Source organism: Podarcis muralis, chromosome 2 (genome assembly GCF_964188315.1).
Source record: "Podarcis muralis chromosome 2, rPodMur119.hap1.1, whole genome shotgun sequence".
In the NCBI taxonomy this organism is placed as follows: Eukaryota; Metazoa; Chordata; class Lepidosauria; order Squamata; family Lacertidae; genus Podarcis; species Podarcis muralis.
Window position 1 is genome coordinate 61,247,961 of NC_135656.1, and position 16,741 is coordinate 61,264,701.

Sequence of the window (16,741 nt, forward strand, 5' to 3'; positions counted from 1 at the left end):
TTAAGATTAGCTGGTGTAAGATTGGATTTAAAACAATAAGCATAGTAATAAAATCCATAATTAGAAAGGAGTTCAGAAAACTATTAGAAGGGGTTGATGGAAGCCCTAGGCTATGACAGCCAAGGATTTGTTATGTTTTGTTGGAAAAATTGTGTAAAAATCAATTAAAATTATATTAAAAAAAATAATAATAACACTTTTAAACAGACTTAGCCATCTGGAAATAGTAGGAACAGAATTTTCCCTACCATTGTATTTGCTGTGTTCCTCTCCCTTGCCTCTTCTTCAGTTGGCTGCCATGACATTTCCCCCAGCTTTATACAGTTTGCAGGTGCACATCTTTGCATCATCTGGGGGTTGATGTTCTCTCCTTTTAATTTAAGGCTGTTCATTAATTTGTACCCTGCAATGTACAAGAAGGTTAGTCGATAAGGGGCAAATTCTGCTACCTAGAACAAATCTCTTTTACTTGTCCTCGCATGATGAAGCGCTCACTGCCTTGCTGCATGCAAATAGGGTGGTCCAGACTTTCCCAGCCAAGTACAAAGTGCAGTGATTTGGAACAGTCCTAAGGACCAGGTGGTATGCTACAAATCATTACATGTTGAGAACAGGAACCCCCTGTTGCATCATTCCTGTGGACTGCAGTCCTGTGCAGTTAGGTTATTTGTGGCTCATGGGACTCATTGTGCTTCAAGCAGCACAGATGATAAATCTTCTCAAATTAATTAAACTTAATATGTCAGAGGTCCCTTGTAGACTATCAAGCCATTTGCCTCATATGGATACTAGAGATGGAAGGATCTGCAAATTTAGGCGCTCTGTTCATCATTTTTCCAATCTGAAATTCAGTTCTTCGCATTTCTGTACCAATTTGTGAATTTATTTATTTTTAATTCTCTTGAAATTGGTTCATTATTATAGTGCAAATTCTCCTAGTAAACACAGTTTTGCATGTTTTTTTATGATACATATGTTTGCATGCAAATTATCCTAATATTGTTGTACATTATTTTCACTAATATATTAGTTTTAATGCACATTTCTCCTTAATATAACACTATTTACAGTTCTGTATGCATGCGTTAACCATTCTTACAGAACACTTAACATAGCTGCTTTTTATAAATACTTAATGGACTTTGGTAAGGTAGAAGTTGAGGAACTTAGAGAGATGTGGAATAGGGAATTTGAAGGTATTATACAGTTTAAACAATAGAAAATTGCTTTAGAATTTATATAGAACGTTTCCTTAGATCTGGAACTGAGACTGATTCAGCAGAATTTTAGTATTTTCTGCCTGCCTCAGGAAGTTCACCACCAGGACCATCAGTGCGTAGACTATGGGATCCTAGCTCAAGTTCTGGTTGATTCTTACAGGACCCAGTTGAAGAAGGATTATTCTAACTATAGGTACAATTTGCATCTCTTCCTGAGCCCAGTTTCAATGCCCTGCTTTACATTGCTGAGTTACAAATATATTGGTTTGGATCCAAAGGTTCACTTCCTCTGATATGGGCAGAGGCATTATTCCCTTCAGAAATATTTCAACCCACTATGTAGAAAGAGAAGCTGAAAGCAGAATTTTGTGTGAAAGAAAAGTGTGTGCTGTAAGTTTTGTTAAGAATGATATATCCTGTATGTCAAGCATCTCTTTCCAAGTAATGAGAGAAACAGGAGCATTATATTTGGTTCTTTCTATTAGCTGTCTTTGTTAGAAAATCCCTTCTCTAACGGTCATCAGGGCTTAATTAATTGTCACCTTTCTCCAGGATCAGATTTTTTTTGGCAGTTTCCCCAGCAAAGCAGGCCAAACAATCCAACTGCATGACAAAAGGCCAGCAATCAAAACGAGAAACAAGGACTTATATTGAGGTTTGATTTCATTCAGATTGCAACTACTGTGACATCTGCTTTGTTTTGTTTCTGGCCCTGGTGATGCACAGCCTGGCAACAGCCTACATAGGTGTCAACTCCTTTTCCTTGTTAATTAATGGAGGATCAGCAGGTCCTGACCCAAGACAACTATGTTCCTGAAAGGAGGAACGAGGCTGTTCTTGATGCCTAGTAAGGATCCTATTCTGAACTTATTTAACAAAATGCAGTTATATGACAAAAATACTGACTGACTTAAATGGAGAAAGAACTGGGTTTCTATTCATCTTGGAAACCGAATGATAGGTATCCCTTAACTTTTAGCAAGGCTTCATATGGTTTCTCCTCAGAAACATTTGTTCTGCATTGACTTGCATAAAGGTCCAGTGGCATAGCATGGGTTGCCAGTGCCACTGCCAGAGCAACCATGCCACTGAAGCCAAGCAAGGCCACACTGCATTGCCCACCCACCTACGCAGTTGGGAGCCTGGCTGGCTGACGTGGCCCTTGGCGGGCAAATTCCCCCAACACCCGTGGAGAGGAGTGTCGGGTTGGATGTGCCAGGCAGCAGTCCCCTGATCCCCACTGAAGCTGGTGCCTGCGTGGGGGTGCCCAATTGCGCCCCCTCAGAATTTTGCACCCCCCCGTGCTATGCCACTGTAAGTGACCATCCTAGTAGTGACTTTTTGTTCCACGGCTCTCTGAAACCTGGAGTCAGCTTGGCTTTTGCTAAGCTTGCCACTTTGTCCTTATTTCAAGGAATAGTATATTTGGCAATGCTGAATGTTCATACTAACTACAGAACTATTACGGATGTCACTCTCTGCTATTGCAGGCATAATCTTTATTCAACGGAGCCCAAGCATATCAAGGCTTGGTAAAACTCCCCTCCTCAAGGCAACCTGAGGAAAAGAAAAGAAAAAATAGTGCGCAAATTCCCATAAAATTAATGCTTATTCCCAATGGCATCTGCCTGATCACACTGTAGCGTGAGGCACATATGTTGTTTTAAAGACAAGATGTATTATGAATTAATTCATATGCTCCGGAACATTGCCGAAGGGTTTCCTAAATATTTGGAGCATCAGTACTTTTAAGAGGAATCTGTTTTGGTTTGTTTTTAAAAACTGAAGCTACCGGAAGAACATGTTGGGAATTTGTTTCCAGGGAGTAGATAAACACTTAATTAAAAAATTAATTCCAAGATACTGGCTTGGTGTCCTGAAAATTGATTAGAATATGCCCCTAAAGCCCAATTAACAAAACTGATTTCTGCATTTGGGCTGTTGTTTTTGTAACACGCTAAAGTAAAGTTTCCAGATTTAACGGTTTATTCTGCCTCAATCCCAAGGCATATTTTATAAGTGCTTTAGGCCTTGAAGAAAACATCAAACAAACTAGCAACACAATTTACATAAAAGGGAGGAAATAGCCAAGCTTCCAAAATTTAAAATGAGCATAATCTGAGTCCCTTGAATCTTCCCAAAGAGATTTGTTCCTGTAAGACTGGCACACAATTATGCCACTCTGTGCTTCCCCCTTAAGGAAGTCCCTTCTCCTGGAACATCCTGTTAGATCTGGTAATGATTTGCTGCAGATTCCAGGTGCAAGACCATGTATTGTTAGACTTCTTCAGAAAGCAAGTTTCAGCATGTAAGGGCCAGTTTACATAATCAGCAGAGTATTCCAAGAGTCAAACAAGATGTGAATCTAACTATTGTGTGAATGCAATAATGTGTATAATGCAAATAATGGCTCCCCCCTCCCCCCAAAAGCTCAACAACTTTCTAGGAAAAAGCCCTGGTGTTCTTGCACTGTGCATCTGTGTGCAATTATTATTATGAGTCGGAGTGGCTTCTTAGTACTCTTTTACCTCACCTTTCTCCCCCTGCCCCATCTTCAACTTTCAACCTGATGAAGGTGGGAGTGAATCTGTGGGAAGGAAGTGTCTTTCATTTTACTATCAATGATTAGACAGTCATCACAACATAGTTTTCCATTTAACAATAACTCTAATGTTTAATTTGTTGTTGTTGTTGTTTAGTCGTGTCCAACTCTTCTTATGTTTAATAGTTATGCGCAAATGTTCAGATGCATATGTGTTCCAGATACTTGCTACTACCCTACATAGCACTCAGTGTGAAGCTATTACCCACTTTAAAACATGTAATTCACAAACCAGCAGATGTTACATCAAGCAGCTAACAATGCTGTAAATATTTGCTTTCATATATTAAAACACCACAGGAGGAAAAGGCAAAAAAGAAGAACTGCAGACAGAATGGAGCAGATACCCCCTTTTTACAGTGCCATAGATATTAGAGAAAAGTTGGTCCATTAGTAATCCCAGAAGTTTCTGCTCTAGTGCTTAACACATTTCACCTAGTTTAAAATGTACTTTGTGAATTATTGCTGCCTGGTAATCCCTAGTAAACAATCTTTCCTTCATTATTGGATTGTTGCCTATGATCATGCAGAAATGATCAAAATATGAATTGTAGTCAATCTCATACTAAGCTTGACATAATATAGCTGACCTCTTGTCTGACTTTTTCACCTTGTCCTTGTTATTTCCTTTCAGCACAGCATTTTCTCATCAGTAATTGCCAACACAGAATCATAAAACTATAGAGTTGGAAGGGACCCACCCAGGGGGATATTTGTTCACTTTTGCATTCATATCTCTGGAAGAGTAAAGAAGACTTAAGAAGTCTTCTGAAGAAGGAACTTGGTTAAGTTAGTATTATTGCCTGCTATCAAGTTACAATGTAGTGAAAATATTTTTGGAGTTTCAAAGCAGTTATATTATGGGTCACAGGTGATGAACTAGTGGTAGACTTGGGAGTTACTACAATGGAAATTACTTTATTGAGCAATCTTGGTTTCATAAGATTTTTATTTGCAACGAGTCGTCACATCCATTGCCCTGCCATTTACCTGCTGGCAGACTGAGAGGTTGTCCCTTCCACTGGGAGTGAATTATTTACTAATTAACTAGAGTTGTGCCTTTTCTGGGGACACAGTGGGGAAATGAAAGGGTTTAGTACAGGGCATGTAACCTGCAGCAAATCCCTGACATGTCCTGTTCTCCTCCACTCTGCTAGCATAACATCACCAGCGGAACAACTACAATGGCAGATCTTTCTCACAGTGCATGTGGGTGGGGGAACTTCCAGTGGTGAAAGTGTTACTCACAGGTGTACTTCAATCCCTGTTGGCCAAGCAGCACTTATGATACTTATAACCATATCAGTGAGGCCAAGAGGGCAGCCTTGTTGCCCGGGCAGCCCAGGACCTCCATATACACTGCCCAGGCTTGCACCCCAGGGAAGTCACTTCGGTGCTGCTAACACAGCAGTTTGACTTCATCCCTGAAGGTGTACTCCATTGTCTGAGACAGACAGATGCCAACAACAATGAAGTTATGCATAGGATCGCACTGCAAACACTGGAAAATTGAATATTTGCTGATTTGAAAGGGATTCCCATAGCAGCTTCAATCCAATTAGAAAAATTATAATTGGATAAAAATGCAGCAAATGTTATCAAATCTACCAAATGAGACAAAAATTACAATGAAGAATAACGATAGTAAAGTGCTTAACAGACAGCTCACTATTTAGTGGATCCCAATTGCAGAAGCCATTAATAAAGCATTTAAACTAAGCATGGGCATGGTTTCAAAATACTGAGGGCATTGCTGCTTCCTCACTGCACAGCTTGGAAAACTGACTGTAGAAACCCTGGGTAATTCTTAAAGAGCAAATCTTCTGTTGCTGAGCAACAGCACACACTGATATAAAGGATGCAGGATATTGGAGGACTTAATATTTGGGAATTGTGATTGCAAAGGGGAAAAATAAAGAACCAATTCAATCTAGTCAGACAAGCTCAGTACAATGGAAAGAGAGATTTTATTTTATTTTTAAATCGGATGGAGCAATCATGGTAGTATTAATCTTTGTGTAACAGAACTAAGTTGTTGTTTAAAGTTAACACTGAGAGCTAACCAATACTGGAAATGCATGAAGCAACAGAGAAGAAGGAAACGCATTTCAGAAAAGACCTAACAAGTAGCATTTTTCTTTAGAACCCAATTTCAATATGCATTTCAGATACAAACCTAAAGCTTCATCCTAAAAGATGTTGAGCCTCCTGATTTAATCCTTAAGTAGAAAAAGATATATTTCTATCCTCAAAACAGGGATGGGGAATCTGCAAGCCTCTAGGACAGAAGTTTCCAAACTTATTTGGCCTACCACCCCCATTTCGGGGGGGGGGGGATACTCAGTGAACAAACAGGAAGATGCAGTAACAAATTTGCATTCTTTTATGTATCTAAATTTCTACCTACATCCTACAACGTAGTAAAGAAAGATGTTGCAAATAAGACACCTTGAAGCTGCAGCCCGCCTGCTATTGGCCAAATAGGCAGGCAAGCTGCAATTCACTTCCCAGGCCTGGGAAAACCCCTCATCTCCAGCACAACTGCCAGATCCAGGGGAGGCGTTGTCACCGTCCCACAACAGCACTCGACCTGCCAGTAAGTGGCATCACACAACAGATGAAACATGCATGAACAGTTTTTCAAAATTTTATTTTCTTCTCTGCTTTCTTTATGCTTCCACTGCCCCCTTATTTTTATTCAACCTCCCCCAATTGCACCCGAGGCTACTACCGCCCCCCTGAATCGTTCCAGCACCCCCCAGGGGGCAATATCGCCCACAATGGGAAACACTGTTGTAGAAGGACAACCCCCATAAACATCATATTATTTATTTGGAAGGCACTGCTTCTACCAGAAGGTGTAATTTCTCTCAGAGTAACCTGGTGGAGGATCTCAATCATGTTTTCTAAAGACAAATGCTATTTTGGCGAACCCTACATTACTATACTTTAAAGGTCAGATCGATATAAAGTGCAGTCCTATTTATCTAATAGGACTAGGTCATCAAAAACAATCAGAGGAATGGAGTTCAGAGGAAATCTGAGGTCACCAAAATCTGTCTTATTCTAAGAATCCAGAAGTAACATTGTTTACCTGCTGCCTATCTTAAGAACACAAGTGCTGTGGCAGGATCAGACCAAGTGTCCATCTCGTTCAACATCTTTCATTCCACATTGGCCAACCAGATGTAACTCCCTGCTAAACTCCTGTGACTTTTTATACCACAAATGTTAAGGTATATTTTTCTTCCACTTTTGTTACACTATAGCTCCTCTGGACAGCAATAATATGCTAGCTTTGGAGCACCCTCACAGAACTACTGATAAAACAGAGTAAGTCCACCGCTAACACACTATTATTATGTCAAGCAGTGACGAACCTTGAGATCTCAAATTTCAGTGGCACCCTGGGCGATGCCAAATTTTGGTGCCCCCCACCAGTGTTCGGAACTCCCATTGTTCTAGGCGCATTTTGTGACAGAGAATATCATTAGTGCGAGCAGTTTCTGAGCTCTGGGTGCAGTACTGAGCCTAAGACTAAAACTGTAGAGTGGAAGGAAAGGAGGACCTTTTTCTGCCTCCCCACTTCCACTACTCTCTGAAGACTGGAGAAGAGACCCTCTTAAGATTATTAGGGGGGTGGGAAGGGGAAAGATTAGACCATGCGACAAATGATCATAATATTTTAGCTGCAGTTCATTCATTTTCAGCTTTGTATTATTGTTATATTAAAAAAAAAAACATGCCTAGACATTTCACTGTTGCACCCATAACCTAGGTTTAAGGTGCCATTTAGCTCCTAGCTTTCATATCTCAGTTTCTAACACTGTCCCCTGTCTCTTGCACTCCATTCTATATCATAGTTGTAGCATCTCCTGCAGTGCCCTTGAGGCTCCGTTTCCAGTGTGACCGAACCGAACATGCTCCTGTCGCAGGAAAAACACCCCCCCCCCCATCATTCAGTTTGTACAAACTTCACACACACTCACACTCACACACTACATATGCTACACTTCTGTTATAAATTCATAGAAAATCAACCATACATTGGATTTGCACTGTTCCACTTTTATTTTACTCCATGAAGGAAGGACTACAAAATGGGGGAGGTTTGATACAGGGCAGCCATAATCACTTCAGCATACCAGCACATTCACAGGAGCCCAGCCCAGTTGCTATGCCAACCCTGATGGTCCTAGACAGAAGACCATCAAGATCACAAAGAACTTGCATATGGGAGTGGATTCAGCACGGACTGGAATAAAGGACAATAATCAGCTCTTCCCTCTGGGGGCAGGAAACTGCAAACTCCCCTCTGTCACCTGGAGAGTACTCATGGGGAGGGGGAAAGGGGGAACCAGCCAGGTGACAGGACACTCAGGTTACCACCACAACTCCTCCCTCAACCCCTCCTTTCTGTGATGTATGTATGATGTTTCTGGGGGTGGTCTTGATCTACAGGATGGGAATTTCAAAAGTCTTTATAAGACCTTGCACACCATTTTTTCTGTGTCCTTCCTTTCTCCTGCAAGTGAGGGGAGCACCCTGTTGCAACAGTTCAATAAAGGCCAAGCCTACAGGCTGCTGTTTTGCTCCAAGTTATCCTGGTTGGTGTCTTTGTTTTTGTCCAAGGGAGCCCTCAGATTTTTCCGTTAACACTCCCCTAAACCTGCCTCTGTGTCAAGAATATACTGCAGACTACACCTGCAGCAAAACAGCAGTCTGGAATGGCCCTTTGTGTCAAGTATCCCCTAAAGTCATGCACATATCAACAATTCTACAACTAAGAGTCAGATTCATGCACATATGTACAGCTTAAGTTCCCTCAAAAACCAGCTTATTGCATAGTAAAACTGCTCCCAGAGTCTACCATTTTGCAAATGGGGAATTACATGGCTGACGTGGGGAAATACTTCAATGAACACAGAAATCTGCTCTTAGTGGCTATTCTCTCATGCCTTCTCCCTCTACAACAATCAGAAGTGGTACAATCAAAGAACAGTTTTACAGCAATATGAAAGTTTTGACCATAAAACTTGTCCAGGGTGCCAATTAGCAAGGGTAGCTCTCTGTGCCATCTTTCAGACCAGATGTAGGCTGTTAGTCTGAGAGCTTAGTTCACAGGAGATATATTGTAGATTGAGACAATGGCACTGAGTGAAAGTCCTGCCCGTGACTGCAATTATTAGCTGCAGACAAAATTTCATCTCAATAACCAGGCAGTCTGCCAATTGCTAGGGGGAGCCCTGTGCCCTGTGAGGCCCTTGGGAGAGGAAACTGCAAAGGGTCCTGAGAGACGTTTACCTCTTTGCCATTAAAGCACTGCTTTTCCTTCCCTCTGTGCCTGAAACTTTGCTGTACTCATCCTATCCATTCTGCCGCTTCATGCAGCAGCTCTTATCTAACTTGTTTAGGGAAAACATTACAGTGGTACCTCGGGTTAAGAACTTAATTCGTTCTGGAGGTCTGTTCTTAACCTGAAACTGTTCTTAACCTGAAGCACCACTTTAGCTAATGGGGCCTCCTGCTGCTGCTGCTGTGCCACCGCTGCACAATTTCTGTTCTTATCCTGAAGCAAAGTTCTTAACCCGAGGTAATATTTCTGGGTTAGCAGAGTCTGTAACCTGAAGCGTCTGTAACCTGAAGCGTCTGTAACCCGAGGTACCATTGTACCACACAGCTTCCTTTATGACCTGCAGTATTTTATTTTATTTTATTGACCTGTGTTTCTCTAGGTTCACAGTCGGGTCTCAAGCTGTTGTATTCTATGTGAATTTTCCCTTCAGATGCTATACTGCTAATTTTTAGCTGTTAGAAGTCTATCTCTGGCTGCTATGAACAGCACCTTTTGTCAAAGGGGAGAAAGAGAGAGAACCTTCTTTTGAGGTGGTTGGAAAGGGAGGGAGTGAATACAGATTGCATAAGCCACAAGACAAATAAACATGCTGAGCTTACTCTGCCTCTCTATTAGTGCTCGGAAGAGATTATATAAATATCAGGCTCTGGGAGGATAAGATATTGAGGAGTTTGGAAGATCACCTATAACTTAAAAGGTTTTAATCATGCACATTCAAATGGCACAGTGATGAGAACCTCCATGTAGCCAAGCACCTGGGAAAACAGATTTCATGTGTTGAAAACGTTGCCTGCTGAAGCGGTAGTGTTTTCTTCCTGACTTCAAGAATGAAAGGAAGCAGAAAATGTGTGGGCCTGACACCACACATCAGCCAGGAAAAGCTGCTGAGAGATGGAGGGTGAAAAGTTCCAGAGGAAGCCAGGCGCAGAGCAACGGTGAGAATTGGCAAATGTATTTTAATACTGTACTGCGGCTTGGGCCAGAGGCTGCCAAAGCAGTGTACAAATAGCTTAAAAGACATATGCATACTACAGAATAAAAATACAGCCCATAACATCAGGAGAACAGGCTGAAGTACAAGCATTTCAAACAGAACAGGAGACTGACAAACATTAGGGGCTGGAACAATTCCAGTTTTCACAAACAACTCAGAAAAAGGTGGGGTTTTTGCCATCTGCTAGAGAAAGGCAAGAGAAAAGGTCCAATATGCCTCTTGGTCAAAGGAGCTCTACAGTTTGGTGTCACTGTCAAGAAGACCTTATCCCTATGGCCAAAGACACCAGGAAAAGCCATGAAAAGTGGGATATTATTCCAAGCAAAATGTTTAGGATTTTGTCATTAGACACCCACATCTATGTGCTACTACTTATTGTATCTTTAGCGGGCAGTGTTATGTTTTTTGTATTGCTTTTTTAAGTGGCCTTTTTCAAGGGTGCTGGAAATACTTTATAAAATGCTGTTAAGTTCTAGAATAGATATGTGTCCTGGTACACATATCCCAAAGGCATCTGGCAAAGACAGCATGTGGCATTATAATAAGGTAAAATGCATTTTTTAAGATCCTCTAAGTGTGATTTACATACATTTTAACTTTGGTTCTGTATAGAGCAGTATTTCCAGAGAGAGGAGCGCAATCAACAAAAGCTTGGTGCCCTTTTCAGTTTATAATGTCACCCAAGCTTGTGCCTAGGAAACAGATGTGGACCCATCATTTCACCCTTTATCTTACATTAAGAAGCCTCTTTTGCAGCTAACTGGTCCCATGTGTACCATATAGATGTTGCAAATTCCTAGTGAAGCTACAAAAAGGGAGCTTTTTGTCAACTGCCAAGGCAGCCAGAATCAGTCTTACAAAAATGAGGCTCTTATTCAGAAGTTCAATACTATTATTTATTGTGCTGATGAGAAGTGGACTTCCATGAGAAAAACAGAGTGTCAAAGAAAGGGGTTTGGACTAGATGACCATTAGGATCCCTTCCAATTCTACAATTCTTTGATTCTTTGAAGTCGATTGTGTATTCAGAGTCATATCATCCACAAATAATTATATCTGCATTGCTCCAGTGATCTTCCCAAAATGCCAACTAAACAATAGCCGTTACAGTTTGTGATAGCAAGACAGCGAGGAAGAGGGAGAAGGGAACCACTGTAGAAATGCACAATAAAATGATACAAGGTTTTGCAGCCACTCAGATGGACATTTTAATTCATTAAAAACAAATGAAGATCCCTACTGGATCATTGGCCTTGATACAGCTGTGGCCTTGACATTTCCTCATCTATATGTGGCAAGCAAGCAACATGGATAGCGCCAACACTAGCAGACGATCCCTACAGCAGTCACCATGGGTTCCTGCTTAAAGCAGTTTAAAGATTAAAATTCCCATACAGTACCATCTCAGCATATACGGTAACTTGCTGTGAGAAAGCAGAATAGGCAGAATTAATCTCTTAAGGGGCCCATAGGACTCAAAATAACAATAAGTAATTGTTTTCAAAGTTTCTTCAGGAAATTATATGCACAAGGGCCAGTCAACGAACAGGAAATAGAAGAGTTTATTAAGAAATATGGATTACCAAAAATTTCAGAGCAAAGCAAAATGATTTTGAATGAGAAAATAACAGGACAAGAAATAGAGGGTGCCATTCAGAATATGCAACTGGGAAAATCTCCAGGACCAGATGGTTTGACCGCTAGATATTACAAAGCGTTGAAGGAATGGCTAATACAACCACTGAAGGAAGTTTGTATCGAAATTTTGGAGGGGAAAAAGGCACCTGAATCGTGGAAAGAAGCTTTTATTTCACTTATACCGAAAACTGAGACTGAAAAGAACCAGGTTAAACACTACCGCCCTATATCACTACTTAATGTGGATTACAATATTTTTGCAGACATTTTGGCAAAAAGACTGAAGAGAGTGTTGGTAGGGGAGATTCATAAGGACCAAACTGGCTTTCTTCCAGGGAGACATATGTCAGATAATGTGAGGAACATTATAGACATTTTGGAACTGTTAGAAGTGGACATTAATAGGAAAGCTGTTTTAATTTTTGTGGACGCGGAGAAAGCCTTTGATAATATTTGCTGGAGCTTTATGAAGAAGAATCTCCAAGGGATGGGGGTAGGCCAAGGTTTTGAAAACAGTATAGGTGCAATATATTCTAAACAAAAAGCAAAGTTAATTGTAAATAATGTGGTTACGGAAGAAATACCCATAGAAAAAGGTACACGACAGGGATGCCCAATATCCCCTTTACTCTTTATATCAGTCCTGGAGGTTTTGTTAAACATGATCAGAGGGGACCAGTTGGTTAAAGGAGTTCAGGTCGGAGCCAGACATTACAAGCTAAGGGCATTTGTAGATGACCTAGTATTGACCTTGCAACAGCCAGATACTAGTACTAAAAGAGTATTAGAACTAATTGAGACATTTGGTCAAGTAGCAGGATTTAAACTGAACAAACAGAAAACGAAAGTGTTGGAGAAAAATCTAACATTGGCTGAAAAAGAGAAGTTTCAGAGTGAAACAGGCTTAGTGATAACGAAAAAGTGAAGTACCTGGGGGTAAACTTAACATCTAAGAATGTGAACTTATTTAAGGACAATTATGACAAATGTTGGACAGAAGTAAAGAAAGATCTAGAAATATGGTCAAGGTTGAGACTTTCCTTGTTAGGCCAAATTGCTGTCATCAAGATGATTGTATTGCCTAGAATGTTGTTTTTATTCCAGACGTTGCAGATTTTGGACAAGATGGACTGTTTCAAGAAGTGGCAGAAAGACATATCTAAATTTGTCTGGCAGGGCAAAAAGCCCAGAATAAAATTTAAGATTTTAACTGATGCAAAAGATAGAGGGGGGTTTGCCCTGCCGGACTTAAGACTCTACTATGAATCGGCAGCTTTCTGCTGGTTGAAACATTGGCTGCTTCTTGAGAATACAGACATTTTGGATCTGGAAGGGTTTGATAATAGATTTGGTTGGCATGCATATATATGGTATGACAAGGCAAAACTGCATAAAGGTTTCAAAAACCATATTGTTAGGAAAGCATTATACAATGTTTCGATGCGGTATAAAGATTTATTGGAAAGTAAAACTCCCAGGTGGTTGTCACCAATGGAAGCTAAAGAGGTGAAAAAACTTAACATGGAGTCTAAATGGCCAAAATACTATGAAATTTTAGAACAAGATGGTGAAAAAGTTAAATTACAGAGTTATGAGAAATTAAAGTCCAAAGTAGGAGACTGGTTGCATTACCTTCAGATAAATGAGATATTTAAACAGGACAGGAAAATAGGCTTCCAGATGGAGAGGTCAAAATTAGAAACAGAACTGTTAGAACCCAATACTAAGAACTTGTCAAGAATGTATAATTTGCTGTTGAAATGGAATACACAGGATGAAACGGTGAAATCAGCTATGATTAAATGGGCACAAGACATTGGTCATGACATTATGTTTGCTGACTGGGAACAGTTATGGACCACCGGTGTTAAGTTTACGGCATGTAATGCCTTAAGAGAAAACATAATGAACATGATTTACAGGTGGTACATGACCCCAGTCAAGCTTGCAAAAATTTACCATTCGCCCAATAATAAATGCTGGAAATGTAATGAGACTGAAGGTACCTTTTATCACCTTTGGTGGACCTGCCCGAAGATTAAAGCCTTTTGGGAAATGATCTATAATGAAATCAAGAAAGTCCTTAAGTGGACCTTTCCTAAGAAACCTGAGGCTTTTCTCCTGGGCATGGTTGGCCAATTGGTGTCAAAGAAGGATAGGACGTTTTTCATGTATGCCACTACAGCAGCAAGAATTCTTCTGGCAAAGTATTGGAAGACACAAGAACTACCCACTCTGGAAGAATGGCAGACGAAGGTGATTGACTATATGAGACTGGCAGAGATGACCGGCAGAATCCGTGACCAGGGGAAAGAGACAGTGGAAGAAGACTGGAAGAAATTTAAAATATATCTTAAAAATTGCTGTAAAATTGAGGAGTGTTAAGATGTTAAGGAACTAAGAAATAGAGACTTGCAGCTGTAATCAATAAGTTAAAGAAAAAAGAATCTAATGAAAGAGAATTAAATAATTAGTTAATTGGAGGAGTTGCTGAAGAAATGTAAAACAAGGATGCAGAAAAGGGGAGGTATGGGGAAGTCCGGGAAGTAAGGTGTATGAAAATAAGATTATGAAATTATACATGTTTATATGTTTGTATGTTTTTGTTTTGTGTGTTGTTTGTTTTTATTATGTGTTTGGAAAATCAATAAAAATTTATTTAAAAAAAAACAAAATAACAATGGTCTTTGTGATCTTCCAATGCAAGCCCTGAAACATCAAGCAATGTTTTATCCAGTGGTGCATCTGATTTGCCCAGTGAGTATAACCACAGCATCCAACTAGTCAGTTGTCACACATTATCACCAAATACTGCAGTAGCCTATCAAGATTTGCTATCTGCTTTCCAAATCCTTCATGAAATGTGTCTGTACTCTTCAGCACAGAGAAGGATTCAGTGTTGATATGATATGGTGCAAATCCCACAAGCACTGTGAAGCTCTCATAGAAATGCTACGATTCTTAGGAGACTGGCACAATGCTGAACGATACAAGAGTAGGATGACCAGGATTTGTATTGCAATGTCTTCCTCCTGCTGGGGATGGAGAGCTCTATACAACAACAACAACAACAACAATTCTGCCGCAAGAGGAACATCAGGTTCCTAGGTGTGATAAGATAGTGAATAGCCAATCCAGTACTTTTACACAGGCACAAAATGAGCCTTCAGACAATTAAAACTATGTATTTTCCAAGAAAAGCCATTTTATTTCCTGGATTCTTTTAAAACAGAATGAGCCTATTATTTGCTATTGGTTAACCCACAGGAAGACCAAAAGAAAACCAACATGATGTGATTTCTAATCTATTACTTTCTTTCTCTCTCTTTCAATAAAAAGAACTGGCTAGAACTTCAACAAAGCCAACCTTTCCTTTAAAGAGAAGGAAATAAAAGTTTAGAGCAGATAACATTTCTCTACCAGCTTGGGCTGGGTTCTCTAATTCCAATTTCAGAAAGTCAACCAGTTCCTCCCCAGCATTATGCTGCATTTTCATTTATGTCAGGTCCTTCTCTAATAACCAAGCTTATTCCCTCAGCTCAGTGAAATAAACATTAATTCTCCAGCAGAGTGAAAGAAATTAAATGTGCAAAGCCCCAAAGTAAGATGGGAAAACAGAATGAAATTAGGTTTGGATATATTTGCAGGCATTTTCAAATTTCCATATTTGTGTAGCGGGGTGGGGCGGGGGAGTTGGTCATCATTCAGAATTTTAGATTGATGTAAAGAATTAGAGAGCTAAGATATAAAGTTACAGTGCATGGAGTCTGGTAATCATTCTTATAATGAAACCTGGATTTGCCTCTGAATACCAGTTGCTGGGAATAGCAGGTTTGGAGAGTGCTGATGCCAACAGGTTTTGGTTGGCCACTGTGAGAACTTCTTACATTCCCATGACATAACACAGCTGCCACAAAGACAGCTGTGATTACTAAGACCCAGCATGGGTTTCTCAAAAATAAGTCATGACAAACCAATTTGATTTCTTTTTTTGATGGAATTACAAACTTGGTGGATCAGGGAAATGCTGTGGACATAGTGTATCTTGATTTCAGTAAGGCTTTTGACAAAGTCCCCCATTATATTCTTGTGAGGAAGCTGGTAAAATGTGGGTTGAAGAAGGTAACTGTTAGGTGGATTTGTAGCTGGTTGACTGACCGAACCCAAAGAGTACTCATTAATGGTTCCTCCTCATTAAGCGACAAGTGGGGTGCCGCAAGGTTCTGTCCTGAGCCCATTGTTGTATGAAGTCTTTATAAATGACTTGGATCAAGGAACTGAGGGGATGCTCATCCAATTTGCAGATGACACCAAACTGGGACGGGTAGCTAATGAAGACAGAATCAGAATTCAAAATGACCTTAACAGATTGGAGAACTGGGCCCAAGCTAACAAAATGAATTTCAATAGGGACAAATGTAAGGTTCTGCACCTAGGCAGGAAGAACCAGATGCACAAATATAGGATGGGGGACATCTGGCTTACTAGTAGTACATGTGAAAAGGATCTAGGGGTCTTGGTGGACCACAAGCTTAACATGAATCAACAGTGTGATGCAGCAGCAAAAAAAAGCTAATGTTATTCTAGGCTGCATCAAAAGAAGTATAGTGTCCAGATCAAGGGAAGTAATAGTACCACTCTATTCTGCCTTCATCAGACCACACTTGGAATAATGTGTCCAGTTCTGGGCACCACAATTTAAGAAGGATGTTGACAATTTGGAACGTGTGCAGAGGGGGGCAACCAAGATGATCAAGGGTCTGGAAGCCTTATGAGAAGTGCTTGAAGGAGCTGGGTATGTTTAGCCTGGAAAAGAGGAGACTGAGAGGAGATATGATAGCCGTCTTCAAATATCTTCAGATAGGTGTCATATGGAAGAGGAAGCATGCTTGTTTTCTCCTGCTCTGGAGGGTAGGACTCGAACCAATGGC

At 40.4% G+C, this 16,741-nt stretch overlaps 1 long non-coding RNA gene across 1 annotated transcript in view; it reads right to left on the bottom strand.

Annotated features, from left to right (window-relative positions):
- Nucleotides 1-203: 203 nt before the first annotated feature.
- The window catches only part of LOC144326975 (uncharacterized), a 52,371-nt gene continuing 35,833 nt past the window's right edge, over nucleotides 204-16,741 (bottom strand). The window contains exon 3 of the long non-coding RNA XR_013391920.1: nucleotides 204-403. This is a non-coding gene — a long non-coding RNA (uncharacterized LOC144326975). The remainder of the gene's footprint in view (nucleotides 404-16,741) is intronic.